The sequence below is a fragment of the Loxodonta africana genome, chromosome 2 (genome assembly GCF_030014295.1).
Source record: "Loxodonta africana isolate mLoxAfr1 chromosome 2, mLoxAfr1.hap2, whole genome shotgun sequence".
NCBI classification, from domain to species: domain Eukaryota; kingdom Metazoa; phylum Chordata; class Mammalia; order Proboscidea; family Elephantidae; genus Loxodonta; species Loxodonta africana.
In genome coordinates, this window is record NC_087343.1 from 151,887,599 (window position 1) to 151,910,223 (window position 22,625).

At 44.1% G+C, this 22,625-nt stretch overlaps 1 protein-coding gene across 5 annotated transcripts in view; it reads right to left on the minus strand.

Annotated features, from left to right (window-relative positions):
- Positions 1–22,625, minus strand: part of SIL1 (SIL1 nucleotide exchange factor) — a 324,841-nt gene that overhangs the window by 284,319 nt on the left and 17,897 nt on the right. The window contains exon 1 of one of the 5 annotated variants that reach the window (XM_064276831.1): positions 4,967–5,514. The exons of the other annotated variants lie outside the window; for them this stretch is intronic. The gene's annotated coding sequence lies outside the window, so the exon portion shown is untranslated. Of the gene's footprint in view, positions 1–4,966; positions 5,515–22,625 lie in introns of those variants that run through there. 5 annotated transcript variants of the gene reach the window in all.

Below are 22,625 nucleotides of genomic sequence, written 5' to 3' on the forward strand. Positions count from 1 at the left end.
TCCCATTCTAAATTAATTCAAAACCTTTCTGGCTTCTGCCTTATCACCTTCTTTTCCCTGGCATCTCACACACATCCCTGACTCTGCCCTATCCTGAGCCAACTTGTCCAAACCACTATTTTTCTCTCTTGGATGGTCACTTTACAATTATAAAACATTAATATTTACACAGAACATACGTAACAGTTCCTGTCTACAGTAAAAAGAAGAGGGGGCTCATGAGGCCAAAATTTCAGGAAAAAATTAATTATCATCAGCCCAGCCCTCCACTACTGCTTCCTTTTACAGATCCAAGTGCTATGGCATCATGACCCTCAAGAGAATGTTCCTAATTCTGTTAAATTTTGATAGAAGCTATAGAGCCCCTCATCTGCTAGCCCACAGGCACTGACCCAGGGGCCTGCCCTTCAGCCTCTCTGAATGCTAAGCCCCTTCTATCCAGCCACACATTCATTTAACCAACACATTCCAAGCACCCCTGTAAGCCAAGAACCATAGAACCATACCCCCCCAAAATGCTGCACACAATGTCCCACACATAACACATGCTTGATTAATGTCTATGATTGAATCATAGATAGGAAAGAAACCATGTGAGCCTCTCCTGTCCCTTGCCCAGGAATACCCCAGTGCAAAAAATATCGTAAGGGTCAGAAGCCCCTCAAAAGTCTCTTATTCATCTCAATCTAGACCAGGGATACCTGCACCCCTAAGGAGACATTGACACAGCCCTCCCAATGCCGTACCAAGGGAACCACAGAAATCAGTGTTGTAAAACACTCTTTTTAATCAAGTGACTTGTCTCCCGTTAGTGTAGATTTAGGGGAAATTTTTTCTCAAGGAACCAGTAATAAGTGGAGGGGAAGAACAGAAATTAATGAACATAGTAATTATCCCCCAAAGTTGCAAATCAGAGCAATTCCTCACTTGAAGACAAGTATGAAAAACAAGATTAAAATGCTTCAGGGATGTGTTCATGAAACAGCAGGTAACAGAACAGATAAAATGTATTTACAGTACCTCACTGGGGACACTTGCCTTTTGGCTAATAGCTAAAAAAAAAAAAAAAAAAAAATAGCTAGCAGATACTAAATACCACTGTAAAAATAATATCCTCCATTATGGAGCCACAATTATCTACAGGAAAGCAGCAACATAGCAAACTGTCTTGAATGGTAACTGGGAATAATTCCAGAGTCCAAGCATCTTCCTAAGTGTATGGGCACAAACAGGCACAAGCCAGGTTATACCCTCTGAAGGGTGAAGCCTATTCCCAGAGACCAGCCCAGGCACAGAGAAAGGAAAAATGGGGACTGGGTAAGAGGGTTGCCTTAGGGACATCTGCTGACCATGAAAGCTAATGGTCAGAGATCCCAGGGCTAACTAAGGGGGCCACAGATGAGGGGGGATGGTAAGAGGAAGTGTCAAATAATTTCTTAAGAACTATTCCTCTCCCTTCAGAAGATGGCTAAACAGTAACATTGTTATTGTTATGTGCTGTTGAATAAATGCTGTCTCATAGTGACCCTATATGACAGAGTAGAACAGCCCCACAGGACTTCCTAGGCTGTAATCTTTATGGGAACAGATCACCAGGTCTTTTCTCCCGTGGAGCCACTGGCTGGGTTCAAACCATAGACTTTTTGGTTAGCAGCCAAGTGCTTAACCATTGTGCCACCAGGGCAGTAATGTATAATACGTGCAGGGAACCTGAGTAGAGCAAGCAGTTTGCAATCAGCTGCTAACCTAAAGGCTGGTGGTTCAAACTCACCCAGCAGTTCCACGGAAGAAAGGCCTGGTGAACTGTTTCCATAAAGGTTACAGTTAAAAAAAAAACTCTATGGAGCAGTCCTACTCTGTAACACATGTGGTCACCGTAAGTAGGGGGCCGACTCCACAGCAGCTAACAACAATATATGTATTCAGAAAAAAACCCAGTGCCATCGAGTCGATTCCGACTCATAGCGACCCTATAGGACAGAGTAGAACTGCCCCAAAGAGTTTCCAAGGAGTAACATATGTATATAAATAATAATACTTGCTAAGTACTAGGCAAACCGTGGTAGTGCAGTGGTTAAGAGTTATGGCTGTGAACCACAAGGTCAGCAGTTCAAATCCACGAGGCGCTCCTTGGAAACCCTATGTGGCAGTTCTACTCTGTGATATAGGGTCACTGTGAGTTGGAATGGACTCAACAGCAACAGGTTTTCAAGCACTAGGCACCAACCAACTACATACCTGATGTCAGGGATTGAACTGTGGTCCCAAAAAATATGTCAACTTGATTAGGCTATGATTCCCAGTATTTTCTGGTTGTCCTCCATTTTGTGATTTTCCTATGTGTTACAAATCATAATCTCCACCTGTGGTTAAAGAGGATTAGGGTGGGATGTAACACCCTTGCTCAGGTCACATCTCTGATCCAATATAAAGGAATATTCCTGGGGTGTGACCTGCACCACCTTTTATCTTACAAGAGATAAAAGGAAAGGGAAGCAAGCAGAGAGTTGGGGACCTCATACCACCAAGAAAGCAGTGTGGAGAGCAGACTGCATCCTTTGGATCCAGGGTTCCTGAGCAGAGAAGCTCCTTGTCCAGGGGAAGATTGATGACAAGAACCTTCCTCCAGAGATGACAGAGAAAGCCTTCCCCTGGAGCTGACACCCTGAATTTGGACTTTTGGCCTACTGGACTGTGAGAAAACAAGCTTCTCTCTGTTGGAGCCATCCATTTGCAGTATTTCTGTTATAGCAGTACTAGATAACTTAGACACCTGGCATCATGCCAAGTATTCCACATGCAAAGATCTCACTTAAGCATTGTGGCAGTTCAGCACAGAAGATATGATTACCATTTTTATTTTGTAGACAAGCTGACTGGTAAAAATTACATGCCCAAAATCGCCCAGTATGGTAAGCAGGATGGCCCCCAAATATATCAGGTCCTACTCCCTGTAAATGTTACTTGTAAGGAAAAAGGGTCTTTGCAAATGGGATTAACGGTTTTGAAATGAGTAGCCTGGATTATTCCTGCAGGCTCTAAATGCAATCACAAGTGTCCTTATAAGAGAGTGGTACACAGAGAAGAAGCCAATACAAAGACAGGGCAAAAAAAAGGTTTGAAGACGTTCGCCTTGAGGATTAGAGAGATGTGGACACAAGCCAATAAACACCAGCAGCTACCACAAGCTGAAGAGGTAAGGAACACATTCTTCCCTAGAGCCTCTGGAGGGAGCACAGCCCTGCCAAAACCTTGATTTCAGCTCAGTGACACCCATTTCAGACTTCAGACCTCCAGAATCATGAGAAAATAAATTTCTGTTGTTTTAAGATACCAAGTTTGAGGTAGTTTGTTACAGCAGCCACAAAAAACTGATAAGCCCAGCTAGTAGTGGCAAAGTCAAGCTGTGAACCTAGGTCCTTGTGATTCCAGGCCTGTTCTCTTAGACCCAGTACCTCATTCTTTCCTTGCATACAGTCTCCCCAATATATAGTCTCCCTGTTTCTAAGTGACCCTGCCAAGGCTTAAAGCAACTGGCACTGGACAGCTCCTCAGCTGTGGTTCCCCAGATGAGCCTCTTCTTTCTTCCCCCATCACAGCAAATGCTTACTTATCAGAGACTGAATCAACATCTTAGTGTACTAATTATCAGGTATGGAGAGAAAGAGCCCTGAGTCCAACATCTTCATGAGAAAGCAAAAGAAACTGTCTAACAAAGGCTTTCATCTAATGTATTTGTTTGCACTTAACTGTTTTTCAAGACAGAGAGGCTCCTAACCTCTGGCCCTCTGCTCCATCCAGCCACAATTTATTCTTTCCCACAGACATATTTGGGGAGGAATATCAGCCTACAAGTCCCTGACCAGCACATATTTCAGTTTCCCCTCTGCCCCGAGAAGGGCTGCTGTTCACCACTTGATGACTTCTCAGGAACACTGAGAGAAGGAGTGAGCCAAGATGAGCCCCTCTCTTGAGGCCTTTGGGATGAGAGTTGACGTGAGCAGGCTGCTGCAGAGGTACCTCAGGTTAACCAACCCTGGAATTAACATGCAAGCTAATAAACACGTTGTCAGGGCAAAGGTACAGCTTCCCAAAGTGCATTTTTCAAACATATCCTGAAAGTACACTTCAGCCTTAATTATTTATAACACTTCAAAGTGCAGGTGGCAAAAACACAGCAATATGGTTTTGAAAATAATGTCTTTGTAATAGATGGCATTGTGGCTACTGTGGCTATTAAATCTCTGCTGAGGAGCCAAGGGAACCAGCTTGGGGTTCCTGGGAGAACAATTATCTTGGTAGACTAGCAAAGGGGGAGTCCTGGAACATACTAATGTAGTAAACAAGACGTATCATTAGAGTACCCAGAGTTCATCTACTTCCCTTTTTTTTTGTAGGTTTTTTTTTTTTTTCCTTCCTCTCCCTCAACCCTATATCTTCCTTCAAGGTTCTTCTAGCAACTTTCTACTTTCATTTCTCTTGCCGAGAAGGTTCAATCTTATTTTCCATCAGTACCCCAAAATAACAATTACAGCTAACAGGGAATATTTACTGACCAGACACTGGGCTTACAACAACCTTATGTCATTTAAGGACCATTATTACAAATGAGGAAGCTGAGGCTCAGAGAGTTTGTCACTTTCCCAAGGTCACAAAGCTAGTCAATGGCAGAGTCAGAATTAGAAAGCAGGTCTGATCCAAAGCCCAAGGTCTCAACTACCACATGATACTACCTGGCTCCCAGGTGAATTGGCGGACCTTACCACTGTCACCTAGAGAAGACTTTAAGGAGACAAATCCACATATTTTTGCATTGGATCTCTAAAAGATTGGCAAAACTGCTCTTAGAACTGTCTGGAAAATTTCTTCCATTTCTCATTACCTCAGAGAGAATCATCTGGAAAATAGACAGTCCCTAAAGACACCTTGAAGATGCAAAAGGATCTAGAAATGAAAGCAAGCTTACCTCTCCCCAAGATGAACCCAAACCCCTGGATTTAGCAGTATGTGTAGACAGCCCACCCCTGCTTCAACCACCTGCCTGAATCTCAGCAGGCTGTCATCAAAAAGATTCTCATCCTACCACCAGGGAAATAAAATAATGGACAGCCCCCGTGTCTGGGGGAGAAAAACAAAAACTAATGCAAAAGGGGAAGGAATAAGTAAGACGAGAACAAAGCTCAGACTCCTATTTATTATGTATCAGCAGGTTCTGCTTTTTTAAGCTTCTCATTAAAATATCTGGCTCCAAATTAGTTGTCTTTGCTTAATCGTAATTATTGCTTTAGCTCTTAAATGGGCCCCCAAAGATCCCGAAAAAATGTAACTGAAAGGTCAGCTTGTTCCATGGGAACTGCAGGGAGACTCTCTGACATCTTGGTCTGAAATGCTATTTTGCAACTTCATAGGATAATTCCCAGAATTAATTATGGTAGAGTTCTCCATATCCCCTGGCAATGGGGCTCACCAGGGCTGGGGCTGGCAGCAAGGAGAAAGTACCAAGAAAAGAAAAAGCCTCCATCTCTTCCACTAGCAGCACATGTACAAAACAGGTTCCTAGGTCCCCACCCCTACTTCCTCCCACCCAAATCACTAGGCCAGTCCCCCTCCCCCTCCCCCCAAAAAACCCCACTGCCGTAGAGTCGATTCCAACTTATAGTGACCCTACAGGACAGAGGAGAACTGCCCTATGGAGTTTCCAAGGAGCACCTGATAGATTCGAACTCCTGACCTTTTGGTTAGCAGCCATAGCTCTTAACCACTATGCCATGAAGACACCAAATGCCAAGGCTACAAATCATTCCAGGCAGCACCATTCATTCTGATAAGGGAGAGGCCAGTAGAATGCTGTAAGATGGGGAGCCTGGACGGCAAGGAGAGGGAATGGAGAAGAAATGTAAACTGTAAGTTAGGGCCGGAAGCCCTGCTGCCTCTCTTGCCAGGAGCCAGCAAGGAAGGCCTGAATAGACTTTCTAGAAAGGGAAGACCATAAAGGGGGATGTTAAAATAAATTGAGAGAAAAATGGAAAAAGATCAGAGGAGAGAAGGCGAGTATTACTGTATCAGGATTGCAATTTGTCTGCTTTCAGAGCTGAGGCTCAGAGCACCAGATTTTTCAAGGTTTATTTTAAGAGCTTTGAGGCCTCTTGGGGAAAAAAAATCCTAATTCTACCTCTTTCAACATCTCCTGAATTTTTCTGGAATGGAGGGCATCTGTATAAAATAGGGTGACTCCTCTTAGAGAAGTGCCCATTCCTTAGAATACTGCTGGGTGTGCGTGTGTGTGCGTACGCGTGTGTAAGAGAGAGAGAGAGAGAAAAAAGACATTTGAGAGCTGTTTCCATAGTGGTCTATTATTGTATCAGACACATAAGTAAGAATATGGGAGCAAGGCCGGGAGGCCTGAGCCTCCAAATCCTTGTGAACACAAGGTTGGCAACTGATTTTGAAGGAGCTCTCACTTAGAAATTAAGGAAAGAAGAAGAAAAAAATGCAAGTTAAAATAAAAAGAGATGTCCATTGTTTACTCTCTAACAAAACAAAAACACTCTCAATCTAAAAAATAAAATTAAAAAAAAAAACAGCCTGATTAGGCATCATAGAAACTCAGACCATCACCACACCTGAAGTTCAGGGGCATCTCCAGTTTTGGGGACTCTGGTTGGTCTGTCCACCTTTAAATGACATCATGAATGGTAGTCAAAACATGGTGGGAGGGTATAACAGTACACTTTATCCATCCCAACCACATCTTTACCAGCACAGAAAGGTATGTTATAGACTTTGGGAATGGAAGAGATGGAGCCTCACACATTACCAAAACCTTGGTCCAGAAGACAGCTGTGAAAAACACTGAAAGAAAACACTCTTTTGAACAAGCACTGCAGAAACAATACAAGGGCCAGGAAATAGCCTAAGTGAGAAAAGACGAAAGGAATAGGGATCATCACTTAGCCCAGAAAAGACTTAAAAGGGGAGTTGAAAGAAATGAGAAGATGCTTAATAATGATTTTTGAGCCCAGAGAAAGATGCTTGAGAGTAACTCATTCTTTTACCAAAAAGCCACCTTCTGGACCCAAATCCTTCAAATACCTGTCTTGCTAACTTATTATAAGCTAAAATTCTTGCATTTAAAAAAAAATTTGTTTTTCTTTACTAAAATGGACTTCTGAATAAGTTTAAACATAAGTTAAAGGTTACCCTAGAGGGGTGTAGGATGGTTAGTAACTATAGCAAGTTAACATACCAGCTTTAAAGTAGTAGCAAGTGTGACTGAGTACCCTAAGTTAGCCATAAGGCTAAGTCCTTCAAAAGAGGAAAATAAGCAAAGGAGAAAGCTGACAAAGAAGCTGTCCAGTGTCCTACATTTGAGAGCTTTATGAATAGTGAAGAGTCAACGATACCTAAGGCAGGTTAAAGTAACTATGCGGGTGTCTTAGTCATCTAGTGCTGTTGTTACAGAAGTACCACAAGTGGATGGCTTTAACAAACAGAAGTTTACGCTCTCACAGTCTAGTAGGCTAGAAGTCCAAATTCAGGGTGTCAGCTCCAGACGAAGGCTTTCTCTGTCATCTCTGGAGGATGGTTCTTGTTATCAATCTTCCCCTGGACCAGGAGTTTCTCTGCACAGGAACCCTGGGTCCAAAGGACAAGCTCTGCTCTCCATGCTGCTTTCTTGGAGGTATGAGGTCCCCATCTCTCTGCTCGCTTCTCTCTTTTATATCTCAAAAGAGATTGACTTAAGACACAACCCAACCTTGTAGACTGAGTCCTGCCTCATTAACATAACTGCCACCTATTCCACCTCACTAACATCAGATGACAAAATGGTGGACAATCACACAATACTGGGAGTCATGGCCTAGCCAAACTGATACACATATCTTGGGGGGACACAATTCAATCCATGACAGTGGGTAACCAAAACTGGTTGCCATTGAGTCAGTTCCGACTGATAGCGAACCTACAGGACAGAGCACAACTGCTCACATAGGGTTTCCAAGGAGCAACTGGTGGATTTGAACTGCCAACCTTTTGGTTAGCAGCCTAAGCTCTTAACCACTGCGCCACCAGGGCTCCAACTACGCGGGTAAAGGAAAGGAAAAGGAGAAGGTAGCTTTGGGTGGGAGAAATGGAGTCCTAGGAATGAGCGGAGACCAGTACCTGCAGGGCTACTGTTCTCCATAAATACAGAACTTTTTTAGAAATACAAATCCATGTCTCTGCTAAGCCTGCTCCAGACACCCTTGCCTTCTCTTAGATTTAGGACCAGGACCCTGAGCTCTGATAACATTTAGGGCTCAAACATTTGCAAAGGTGGCTGGAGTCCCACCTCCTCCTTATTCCAAGGAACTTGAAGTGATTCCCTAGTAAAAGTAAAAAAAAGGATTGCCTAGACCTCAGCAGGTGGGCCCACCACCACTGAACAGCTCTCTACAGTTCCTACAGCATCCCAGGTTATAGGCCTTCTGAAAGGGGAACAGCTACTGATCCAGAGCCTCACTCATACTGCCAACATTTGCCATTAAAAACCTGGCCGCTCATAATAAAATCTATTAAGAAAACATTCTACATCCCACTTTGGAGAATGGCATCTGGGATCTTAAATACTAGCAAGAGGCCATCTAAGATGCATCAACTGGTCTCCATCCACCTAGAGCAAAGGAGAATGAAGAACACAAAAGATATAAGGTAATTATGAGCCCAAGAGACAGAAAGGGCCACATAAACCACAGACTACATCAGCCTGAAACCAGGAAGAAACTAGATGCTGCCCCACTACAACTGATGACTGCCCTGACAGGGAACACAATAGAGAACCCCTGACGGAGCAGGAGAGCAGTGGGATGCAGACCTCAAATTCTAGGGAAAAGACCAGACTTAATGGTCTGACTGAGACTAGAATGACCCCAGAGGTCATGGCTCCCAAGACCGCCTGTTAGCCCAAGACAGGAACCATTTCCAGAGCCAACTATTCAGACAGGGATTGGACTGGACTATGGGATAGAAAATGATACTGGTGAAGAGTAAGCTTCTTGGATCAAGTAGACACATGAACATGAGAGTATGTGGGCAGCTTGTGTCTGGAGGGGAGATGAGAGGGCAGGGGGTGACAGAAGCTGGCCGAATGGACACGAGAGTGGAGAGTAGGGGTACATTGTCTCATTAGGGGGAGATCAATTAGGAGTATATAGCAAGATGTATATAAATTTTTGAATGAGAGACTGACTTGATTTGTAAACTTTCACTTAAAGCACACACAATTAAAAAAAAAAAAAAACCTGGCCACTGCCAGAAAGAGAAGTGCTATCCTCTGTAACCTCTCCATGTTTCACCTCGCCACCAAAATTCACTCACATTATGTGAATTTGTTTCTATCTGGCCATTGTCAATTCTTGTCTAATGCCCCTCTCTAAGAACTTAGGTAGTATTGCAAAAAGTGTCACTGGAAGATCAAGTTGGGACAAATTTGCCTTGTCCTGCTGAGCTTTTGTGTTTGTTTTATTCTAAGACAATGTACTAAAGCTTGCTTCTTTATAATAGAAAACCTAAAAACCAATGCCCAAAGCCCACCCATCACAAACTCCCTTGCTAAAAACAAAACTCCAGGAAGAAAGCCACATAAAATGAAGCAAGGCCTCTCCTCAGAAAGTTCTAAATGATGATGTTAGAGTGAGGGGGTACCCTTAGTAATAAACAAGAAAAAAAATCACCTTAATTACATTTATTTAGGAAAAAAAAAAGAGTATGAATGTGAACACCTGTGTTCCCAAGTCCTGCAAAACAAGAAAACAGAACACATTCTCATTCACAAGCTCATTCATTCAACAAATTTTGTTTGATCATCTACTATGTTTCAGGCACTGTTCTTGGCACTGGGAATAGAGTTGTGAACATGGCAATCATGGTCCCTATGCTCATAGAACTTACATTCTGGTGGAGGGAAAAGAGAATCAACAAGCAAAATATCAGACAGCTATGCTATGGTGGCATGAGTAGCTACTTTATACCAGAGGAAAGTAAAAAACCAAACCCAGTGCCGTCAAGTCGATTCCAACTCATAGTGACCCTATAGGACAGAGTAGAACTGCCCCACAGAGCTTCCAAGGAGTGCCTGGTGGATTCAAATTCCCGACCCTTTGGTTAGTGGCTATAGCACTTAACCACTATGCCACCAGGGTTTCCAGAGGAAAGTAAGAGTCTCTCTATTCAGTAAACAGCAGAGCTGGTAGCTGAATGGCAAAGAGCCAATCAAGTGAAGATGAGGGAAGAGTATTCCAGGTAGCAGGTACAGCTGGAGCAAATGCCTTCTGTCTGAGAAACAGAAAGAAGGTCACTGTGGCCAAAACACAGAAAGCAATGAATAGAGCGTAGGAAATGAGGCTGCCAAGGCAGGCAGGCAGGCAGGCATCGGATCGTGAAAGGCCTTGTAACCAAGGTGATGAATTTGGATTTATTCTAAGTATGATGGTAAACTATACCATCATGGAAACCTTGACGGTGTAGTGGTTAAGTGCTATGTCTCCTAACCAAAAGGTCGGCAGTTCAAATCCACCAAGCACTCCTGGGAACTCTATGGGGCAGTTCTATTCTGTCCTATAGGGTCGCTATGAGTCGGAATTGACTTGACAGCAACAAGTTTGGCTCGGTTATACCATCATACTTAGAGGCAGTGGAGTGATATGCCACTTAAGAACTTATTGAAGGAAGTTAATAACTGATTCCAAGATGTAAACTGTTTCTTCAAAAAAGTTCTCTGGCCATGGGGTTTAGAACAGTTGAATTTCCCAAGGGAAATGCTTGTTCGTGTTTTTTGTAATCTATCATTTATTGGATATGTACTATGTAAAGGGCACTGTGCTAAGTGTTTTACATAATTATTTTCTTTATTCCTCACCCAACCCTATGAGTAGATATTATTTCCACTTTACAGATGAGAAAACCAAGGCTCAGAGAGGAGGTGAAATGACCTGCCCACGGTCACACAGCAAGTACATGACAACGGCAGAATGGGAACTCAGGTCTGTGTGACTCACGAACCAGGGCTCCCAACCATGTTGCAATGATGATTATGATTCCACCCCCTTCTGTGACAAGGGGAGAAGAGACAACAGTCAAGGCTTCTACCTATCAGCTTTCCTTTACCAGAAGTAGTCACTCATCTTCCTCATTGAGAGACACAGATTGGGGCCTGACATTTTCTTCAAGAAACCTTCCATAACTAGTCAAACCCAATCTCACTGCCCTGTGCCCTTTGGCCAGGCTCTCTCAGCACCTAGGGTCCATGGCTTCTCTCCCTAAGGGGGTTTCAGTTCTCTGAAGGCATTTTAATCCTCACCATTCATTAAGCACCTGCCAGACCCATCAAGGCACATGACTTGTGTTATCTCATTTAATCGTAACTAACGGAGGTAGGTATCAGTACACCCTTATTCAGAAGAGGAAGCAAAGTCAGAGAAGTAATCAGCACAAGGTCACAAAGGTAATAATTAGTAGAAGTGGAATTCTATTTTTTCCTATAGAGTGCAGTGCATACATAAATGACTGGTGAGTGAATGAAGGGACACACAAACTCATCATGGCAACCCAAAACTCTCCCACGAATGAGGAAGAAAGTGCACGCCCAGGTCAGAGCGTACACCTACCACTTCCAACTCCAGACTAACAAATCCTCTCATCTTCTCAGCCAATGTAGGTACCAGTTTGGAAAACAGGAACGGCTTTCGTTTCTTTCCACAACAAAGAAATCAAATGTAATCAAATTATCTTTTCCCAACACCTCCACCAAATACAATCCCATTACAAAAGTCATTTCCCCCTAAGACCACTGGTGAGAATTTTATTTCAATAACCCAGTACGGAAATAACCTTTACAGAAAACAGAACCCAGCTTATTTTTCACAGTCTCTTCTATGTCAACCATCTCTCATTGTATTTCACAAAGGAAAATTAACAGCACAATAAAAGTGTTTTAAAGAACAGACAAGAGGGCAGGGATGTTCACGACCAAATATGGAGACTTATGAAGCAGCAAAAAGAAAAGGCTGTTCCAGACGGTGTAGTCCTAGCAGGAAGTGGGCCACTATACCAAGAGCTGGGCACTCCCTGCCCCCAAGCAGTGTGAAGGCTGGCGCCATGAAAGAGGCGGCGGCCTGGATGAGGAGTTGGAACAGTTCCACCAGAGACAGTGTCACCAAGTGCGCATCTGGTCTGGATCCCCTCTAGGCTACTCTCTAGGGAAGCTCCTTGGGTTGCTGAAGCATGACCACACAGGACAAGTGTCAGGAGAGGCAACCACAAGACTGAACACCTCAAAGCCAGGACCCCATCTTTATACTTGTTTCCCCTGGCACATAGCAAATATGGGGGGAAAATGCTGGCCAAATTAATCTTAAGATGATTACCCTCTTGTATTCGGCATTTATCCTCTGCAGGAACTGTGCTAAGCACCTTTTATATATTCTCATTTATACTTCACAGTAACTTTGTGAGGTAGACCTAGTAAAATCTGTGAAAGCTGGAATCTGTGTGAGGCAGAAACCTGTCAGAGAAGGAAAATTCAAATATTTTCCACTAATAGAGAACAGAAAAGTGGTAAGACTGCAGCCTGTCAAAGGAGGAAACTTGAGAGACCCAGAAAAACAAGACAGTGCCATCATATTCCAGCTCTCACAGGTTTTACTGTACTATTATTTCCCGTTTAAAGCTGAGACAACTAAGTCAGAGAAGAAAAGCAATTCATCCAGGGTCACAAAGCTTGTAAACGAGGAACCCAAGATTCTAACAAAAGTCTGCCAAGTTCATAGGCCATGCTCCTAACCAGTGTGCTGCATGGCCTTCCAGATGAGTAAACAAAAGGAACGGTAGGCAAGGCCACCATACCACTGAAGAAGGACTGGTCTAGGGTCTGGAACCGCCCATGCACTTAACACGTGGTCTGCAGCATTTGATTGACCTAGGCTTCTTTACACCACAGGCTATACAGTGGAAAGAATAACTCCAGGCCCTTTCCTGCCCCCTAGACATTGGCGGCTTCCAAGAGAGAACACGTGCACACCTATATCAACCAGAGTTGAATGTTACACAAACTGCAGGTGCTGGCACTGCTAACTTGGCACATCACATCTCAGGGAGTTGCCAGAGTCGGTGGCTTAAGTGATCCAAGGTGAAAGGGGTAGCCCCCACCTGGTAGTGACAGCCAACAGAGGGACAGCAAGACAGCAGGTTACAAAGGGCTCTGTAACTGTCAGACGTTAACAAGTGACAGGTCTGAAACCTCCAGGCCTTTTTCTGGGCAGGTGGAAAAATGTCAAATGTTGGCTCCCTGAGCCACCGCTTCTACTGAGTGGCCAGGTGGCTCCAATAATATGCTGATTACAAGCACTGAGAGAGGACTTGAATCAGGAGGAACAAGGCAACACTTCAGGGGGTCAGTCTCAAGATTATCATTCAGCCGACTGAAGGAAAACGGGGAACCCATTACAATAATGTTCTTTTTCTGATCTTCATTCTCATTCCCTCATCGAAACCTATCCAACATACTGTCCGACAGGGTAATCTATTCATAATGCAAATCCAATCATCTCACCATCACAACTGTTCTTGACCACCCTCCAAAGGCTTCCCACTGCTCTCAAGGTAAAGACACAATGTCTTACGGAGGCCTTCAGGGCCAAATGGCTGACCTTGCCAATCCCCCCAGCTTCATTTTGTACCCATTCTCCTCACTCTGTGCTTTGGCCACACATTCGTTCAGTTCCTCATAGAAGTTATGTTTCTTTGATCCCAAGGAAACTTTGCAAAAGCCAGGCTTTCTGCCTGAAATGCTCTTCAACCTCATCCCAGTTTGCTTAGTAAATATCTATCTGTTCTTCACAATTTAACTTAAACACTACTTCCTCAAGGAACCCTTCCCTGATACTCTCTTAATCCCAGGACCCAGTCAAAATTCCTGTCAAATGTTCTCATGGTACCACATTCCTTTCTTTCAGTACACTAATTACAAGCGGAATTTTACATTTATGTGTGTGATTCTAATTGGATTGTCTATATTCATCAATACACTCTAAGCAAGAACTGTATCTGACTTGATCATGCTGGTATACCAGGGCCCACCACAGGCATACCATGTCTGGAATGTAACATGTGTTCTACGTTTGTTGACCAAAAGAACAAAATTTCAGGAAAATGGGAAATGAAGCTCTGTCCAAATCAAGCCATTGTGCTCAGAGAATCTGTTCTCCCACGTGACCTTAAGCCAAACTCTTCTTTGCCCTCCCTACTTCATCTTTCCCAAATTTCTTACAGAAGTTACTTTCCATGTCCTGCCATTCTTCAGGCTGGTGGTAGCCATAGTGATAAGCTGGCCTACAGCCAAAAATAGTCTAAAAAGATGATCATCTCTCTGAGTGCCCCAGGCTTCCAAAATAAAAATCCACAGCAAAGACCCAGACAGAGAGAAACACAAAAACCTTTACCCAGGAAAGACACTGAGCCAAACAACCAAGTATCCCTTGCAAGAAACAAGTGTTCCCCAGGGTAGGTGGTGTCCCCAAGTGACCCATCCGAAGAAAAAAAGGGAGGGGGCAAGGCCACAGGAGGCTGGGGCAGAAGCAAGTACACCATTCCCTGAGAGGATTTAAAGCCCTAACTCTTACTCCTTGGATAAGGCAGAGATGTGCCCAAACATTAAATATCAAAGTCTTCCCTGATGAGGCAGCTTCAGAGGAAGTCTACAGATTGTGGCTCAGGGAAGCAGCACCAGCGCCTGAGAAAGCTCACGTAAAGCTCTTTATTTATTTATTTTTTTTTGCTCTAGCTGAGGGAAAATTCCCCCCTACAGAAGCTCTTCTATTCTTTAGGGTGGGTGGGCACAGTGACAGGCACTTCAGACAGGGCCGTTAGTGAAAAACAAATGAGAAATAGAAGAGCACATACACAGATGGGAAACTGATGCTCAGAGAGGTTAAGCAACTAGCCCACAGCTAGTGAGACTATTTCTTCTATTCTACTGCTGCCTGTGGGGGTCATCCATGAGCCCAGCCCTGCTGCTGCCCTTCCTCCTCGTCACCCGTTTGCCATCACCTTCCTACCTGAATAGGAATAAAGCCTCCAACAAGCTCCCTCGGAACAGAAAGCCTGTTCTGCATGAACAGAGCCTACCACAATCGGCATGTACACAATTGACATCCACCACCACTGACTAGGGATGGAGCGCAGTTTGCTGTAGGGACCAGACTTCATCATCTGCAGGAATGGGAATGAGGCTGGATTTTCTGAAAATCCCATATGAGCCCACAGGGATTGTCTCTGCCTTTCCCAAAACCAACTGTTGCTGGGGGCTGGGATGGCAATCATGCAGCCCAGAGCACCTCAAACGAAAGGAAGGTGTGTTCCATTCATACCATCAGGAAAACAACCCCAGCTAAAGTCCCATAGCTCCCCTGACTATGCAGAGTTTAGCAACTCCAAACCTGAATTCTCCACAACCACACGTTTACTTCATACAAGGTTAAGCACCCATTCATCGTGCTGTACTTCAAGGTTAACCCTTCCCCCTGTATTCATTTCAGGATCTGCCTCTTATCAAAAGCTATGCCAGCTGATTATTATGATGATAACTATCATGCCATTGTAATAACATTATTGTGCATTTTTCCTGCACTTGACATCTGTTGGCTGATAGGTTTAACTGGTACATAGGCAATAATTATGCAGTGCTCTCTCCTTTGCAATCAAGCCTCTGGTGTGACTCTTAAAGCTAAATCCAACTGCAGCAAATGCCCATCCCCAATAGCAATGGGAAACACAGCTCATCTGGTCTCACTCAGCATGTCTTCCAGGGTCACAGTGCCAGAAACAGAGGCTCGACTGGGTCCTTAACTGTTGACACCCACCTCCGTCCCAGGAAGATGACAGAATTTGCGGGAAACACCAACCAGCAAGCAATTTATTGCTAAAAACCCCAAAAGGCCTGGAAGAGTCATACACAGGCTTCAGTATTGCAGAGGGACAAGCAGTACCAAATCACAATGCTACACACCAAAGCAAGAGAAGAAGCTGAGGAAAATGCATCTCTCAACTAGGAGTTCTCAAATAAATGGCTCCCAGAGAGCTAGTCTGCCTGCTTCCCCCCACACACTTCTTGGCAACTGCTGGTAAAATTGGCAACAGGGAGAGGAAGGGGGGAGCAGACAGCTATCTTCAAGGCCCTGTTTTGAAGCTGAGAAATCCATCATCCAGGCTGCAGGGCCTTCCTTATGCAGAGCCCACTGGGGACCAGGATGGAGTCGGGAGCCTAAAGCAGAGAAACAAGTCCCAGAACCCTTGAATTTACCAGTCACACTATTTATGACAAAGTAGAGAAAGATGTAAGATTCTATGACTGCAGAATATCTATATGCCTGAATCACACATTACCCCTATTAAAGCAAAGGCAACCCATGGTGAGACTACATAAAAAATATACACGATAAAACAAACCACTGCCAGGGGACTGAGGCTGGCCTGCTTTGTTCTCTACCCTGTAATACACAGGGCTTTTTTTTTTAAGGCAGCAAGGGGGTAGAAGGTTACTTGAATTTAAATTACCAGTGAACACTATAATCTGTGTGCAAGGAGAAAAGGAACATTCAGGAGTGCCAAGCACAGCCTCTTGGGACATGTGTGGCAGAGGCAGTAGTAACCCACGGGGCTTTCTCCTTCAGCCTCAGCACACTGTACTCATCGCTTGGAAGCAGCCGAGCCAGCAGGCAAGGCCCAGGCGGTACAAAGGGGCACTGTCCCCTAGGTCTAGGAAGATGATTGCCCTCTCAGAAGGAAATTAATATGAAGTGACATTGAATGAACAAGATCAGTCATCCACAGGATTAATCGATCTAAGGAAGAAGTTTGGAGAGGTGTTACTGAGGGCAGGGCATGCAGCAGCACCTGGCACACTGTGGGTGCTCAGTAAGTAAATGTGGACTAAATGGTGACCAGAAAGAATCCTTGGGTGGGAACTGATTGATGAGAGCTAGAATGTAGTTGTTCTTACTGTAACCTATGGTAACAGAAGGGCCATTGTCTGCAAAGAGTACATAAAAGGGAAGGTAGAGAATAAAAATGAGGCTCTCTCCAATACATTCCAAGGCACCACAATACATCTGACAGGTGTATTTTGGCCAGACTACAGGTATAGACCTAGGACAAAGTGGGGAGGAGAGGACAGCAAGTGAATTCAAAACATTTACTGAATGCTTACTATGTGCTTATCTGAAAACCCCAGGAAGTTTTACAGATGAGGAAATAAGTTCCAAGAGGTTAAATAACTCATCTAAAATCTCATAGCTAGTATATGGTCTAAATCTGGGTATGTCCGCTGTTCCCGTCCAAAAGCATTTTACCATTGTCCACTTTGATTTCCACCAAGGGTGATCTAGCTTCCAACCTAACCTTTCCTTCCTATAAGGGAGAGAATGCTGTTCCCATCCAAACAAATTAACTTGGTAGTCATGTTCCTCAGAGTTAATTAACCAGAACTGTGGCTTGATAGTCTCTTATGAAGTTTATGTGCCTGAGATAGCCCCCTGGAACTTGAAATTAGGTGAACTATGAAAGCTAAGTTTTCAGACCTACAAAGCTACCCACCAGTGAGGACCTAAGTCACCAGCTGGTACCTCTCTCTAGGGCAACCTTCCTTGGCACAGCAACAGGTCAGGGCTGGGTGAGGCAAAGACAATCTGAGCACGATCTCTACATGTCCCCCAACAAATTATCTTCAGAGATTGCAAAGGAGGTACCAGGAGCCTCCCTACTCCAAGCTGTGTCAGCAATGCACAGAATTCTCTTCGGAGGCCACCTAACTCTGATTTAAGTGGGAAGTATCAGAGGTAAAAAGCCAAGGATTTCTGCTTGGTCCTTAGAAGCAACTGAACCTTCCCTCTACAGTTCTCTCTGCCTCCCCGGAGCTTCCAGAGACCTTCCATACCTGTGATGTCAGGGACAGCAGAGTAGAAAGGCCAAGGTGATTTTCAATGTTGTATTCTGAAGAGGCGAGCAACAAGGATCAACCAGTGTTCTAGTGGAGTTGAATACACTGGACAAACCCAGAGGAAACGCAGTAGTTCTAAAACACACTGTCTCATAAGTCTGTTTATTTCATCTCCTGTTTGAGGCCCTTCATCATTCAAAATTTTACCCTCCCCACCCCCCCAAGTTTAGTGAAGCTGATGATTTACCCAGGTGCACAATAGCTGCTGGAAAGACCTATGAGAAGAGGCCACCGGCAAAGACAAGCTGTGTTTGATGAGGAGGGTCTCCAAGGAATGCCCTACATGCTAAGTCATGTGTTGTCAGGATATTAATCCAAACCCATCTTGCACACTTTACAATGTTTACTCTCTTTGGGACGTGGAGCATTAAATTATATCCAAGGACTACATGAGTCCTTCCAATCCTCTTACACATTTGCTTCTTTGCTAAAAAGACCTGTAACCTGGAAACAAAGCCTTCTGCCTAATAGCAGCAATAATACTCAGCAAAGAAAAGGAAACTAGACTGTCAATTCAAGCTTCCCTGAAAGGTATCACACCCTGATGGAGACATCCTTAGTTTACCCCATATAGAATATGGAGAAACCTACTCTTGGCTCCTTTATTCCAGAAAGAATAGGCCTATGTAACTGAAAGTCCAAAAGAGGAGAGAGCTCAAACCAGGAGAGAAAGAGGGACCACCACTGCTCCACTCCTGCCCTGTCACAGATTGAACTGTGTCTCCCAAAAATATGTGTCAGCTTAGTTAGGCCATGATTCCCAGTATTGCGTGGTTGTCCTCCATTTTGTGATTGTAATTTTATGTTAAAGAGGATTAGGGTGGAATTGTAACACTCCTACTAAGGTCACATCCCTGATCCAACATGAAGAGAGTTTCTCTGGAGTGTGGCCTCACCACCTTTTATCTTACAAGAGACAAAAGAAACAGGAAGTTAAGCAGAGAGTGGGGACCTCATACCACCAAGAAAGCAGTGCTAGGAGCAGAGCACATCCTTTGGACCTGAGGTTCCTATGTGGAGAAGCTCCTAGTCCAGGGGATGACTGATGAGAAGGACCTTTCTCCTGAGCCAAAAGAGAGAGAAAGCCTTCCCCTGGAGCTGATGCCCTGAATTTTGACTTGTATACTGTGAAGAAATAAATTTCTCTTTGTTAAAGCCATCCACTTGTGGTATTTCCGTTATAGCAGCACTAGATGACTAAGACATGCCCTAACTGAAACAGCTCTGGAAACCAGTAAAAGAATTCAAAAAGGACTGCATCACTACCACAAGAACTGAGAGCAAGGGGCATGAAGATGATATATGCCCACCTGGATTAGTCAGAGCTCTGTCCCTAACTAGCTGTATGACCCTGAGTAAGTCATTTAGGCTCTCCAAACCTCAATCTCTTACCTCTATAAAATGGGGATGTCATAAGGATCAGATAAAATAATGTATTTGAAAACCCTTTATAAACAGCAAAATGCTGAACACACATTAGGACTGACTGTTATCCCAAAGATCCCTGGATAAGAACACCTAAGACACTTCTGGGGAGCAGAGAAGCAAGACTGCCGCCTCTGAGAGGCAGTCTACAGTCACTAGGTTCAGGTTTTTGCAAGAGAACCCACACTTCAGGAGTAAAGAGAGGACAGAGTGGAATCTGAAGAAGACATCACACATGGGTCTGCTCAGATACATTTTAAAAACTAGTAATAAAACACGCACATTGTTTAAATTTGAATAGGCCCACAAAAGCATACAGTGAAAAACAAGTCTTTCTCCTCCCCCATTCTCCAGCCGCCCAAGGCCCTCACCAGAGGCAGCCACTGTTTTCAGTGCCCCACGTATCCTTCCAGAGATATTCCAATCAGCTACATTCTGCCTCAGATAAGGATACCATTGATGGCAATACTCTCAGACCTATGTGGTAATGCCAAGCAAGAAAGCACTGCAGGGGACACTTTCAGTTGGGGCGGGAATGGTGCTGTGGTGGCCCTTCCTCTTCTGGTTTGAGCCCTCCCCTCTTTCAGACTTTCAGTTACACAGGCCTGTTCTCTCTTGAATAGAGAGAACTAAGGGTCCTCATTGGAAACCCTGGTGGCGTAGTGGTTAAGTGCTACAGCTGCTAACCAAAGGGTCAGCAGTTCAAATCCACCAGGCGCTCCTTGGAAACTCTATGGGGCAGTTCTGCTCTGTCCTAGGAATCGACTCGATGGCACTGGGTTTGGTTTGGGTTTGGTTTGGTTTAAGGGTTCTCATCAGGGTGTGATATCTTTCAGGAAAGCTTGAATCAACAGTCTGGTTTCCTTTTCTTTGCTGAGTATTATTGCTGCTATTAGGCAGATGACTGGGGGCACTTAGGGACCATGAAAAGAACAAGGACAGCCAGAGGATAAGATACTGCCCAACTAAAGGTTCTGTGGAGGTGCTGATTTCCCTCTGGCTATTTTTTTTTTTTTTATTATACTGCTTTGCCCCTTGGCTGACCACATTCAGGCAATGATTTTGTACAATATATTTCCCTTTCTGTTGTGTTTGTTCACCCAGAACCCCTTCTTGGAGATGTCATTAACACGAGGGTTCTCTGTAGCCAAGCCTGGCCCTAAATCCTCTAGCTAAACCTGCCTGACCACCAGGCTTTTGGAAGTAGCCAGAAGCAGAAACAACCATCAAACCTGTTTCAGCAAAGACTGAACAAAAAGGGCAAAAATTACAGAAGTCCCTGAATCACCATCTTTCTAGAGACAAAAGTTGCTTTCCATAGCCCAATGAAATCAGAATACAAGGGAAGATAAAGCCCAGGCAATACAGGAAGCTCTGCAGGACCTTGCCCAAAAGATTAAAACACTGCCCCTAGAAATTTACAGGACACTCTCAGCCAAAGCTAGGCTTTCATCAGACTCCTTCATAAGCTTTCAGGTAATACCCTCCCCCTCTTTCTCCCTCGACAAGGAATTTAAATGTGTGAAACTCTAGCCCCTACACAAAGGCTACGATGGGGGCCTAGAGGTCAAATCTGGACCACAGCCCTGAGATCTCACATAAAAATCTTGATTTCTGGCTTCTGCTGCAACGTGAGATTATCAGGCCACAGTAGAGGCACATTCACCCATGACAGCAACAGGCTGAGTAGCAGCTGCCCCTCTGAAAGGACACGAGTGCTCCAGTTTGACACATACCCACCAATTCCTGTTGCCTCACTGACTGTTCCCTGCCTGGCCCTAAAAGCATCTGAGTTGGAGACCCCTGGTCAGCAAGTGACAGAACAGACAAATCAACTGGCAGGCATGTCAGCTGACCAAATGGTAGAGGACTCTTGCATTCACAAGCATTTACTGAATGCCCTCTATGTGTTGGGAGCTGTGCTAGGGACACAAAAAACAATGAGGGATGCAATCTCTGCCCTCCAGAAATTTGTAATCCAGTTGGGAAGACTTATTCCAAGGATTCAGACTGGTTCGGACACACAGTGCTGTGTGAGTTGACTGGGAGTAGTCAAGGGAAGAAGTGGGATTTGAACAGAATTATTACCTTTCCTCTAGCTTTCATTTTAATACATTCAACAAGCATATTTACGGCATTCATGTTAATAGAGCATTAAGCTGGGAACAGAAAATAAAGAACAGCCCATGTCCTTGAGAAGCTCATATAATGAGAGACAAATAACTGACAAGAATACAGCAAGCTGAATTCTATAATCAAGGTGTTGCTATGGCAATACAGATGAGGCAGCATCAGACGAGGCTCACTGAAGAAGGTGGCTCTACGGCATAAAGTAGGGCACTAGGGAGAGGGTATTGAGCAAAGAAACTGGCAGAGGCACAAACATGAGGCATGCTTAGAGGACCACGTAGACCAGTTTATCAAGAGCAAAGGGTATATGCTGGTGACGGTAAAGGATATAATTAAAGTCATAGGACAAGGATACACTGCCACAGGCTTGGAACATCAGGACAACTAATACATTTGAATTTATGCAGTAGTCAGTGGATGCCACTGAAGTGCTCTGATTAGCAGCACTGTGTGTAGAAAGGCTGACATGGCAGTAGTGTACAATGACCTAGAGGGAGCAGAAACATGAGACAGGAGGAGGCTCTTGCAGTAACTTGGGAGAAAGTAATGGGAAACACGGGAAGATACTTCAGAAACTCACCAAAAAACCTAAGACAATGGTGTTTCCCGGAAAGCACTCTTTAATTCCTATTTTTTACCAATTCAGATTGGTCTTTTTTCCATAATAGTGGGCTTTACTATATTTGCTTCATTTGAAGAGGGAAGGCAGAGGCTATAGTAATGGTACGTTTTGTTTTTAAAAATTCAGCTTGACTAGAAATAAAAGTACAATACAATCCAGCAATCCCACTCCTTGGAATATAACCTAGAGAAAAAAGAGCCGTCACACAAACATATATGCATACCCATGTTCACTGCAGCACTGTTCACAATAGCGAAAAGACGAAAACAACCTAGGTGCCATCAATGGACAAATGGATAAACAAATTATGGTATATTCACACAACGGAATACTAAGCAATGGTAAACAACAACAAGGAATCCACAAAACGTAACAAGGAGGAATCTGGAAGGCATTATACTGAGTAAAATTTATCAC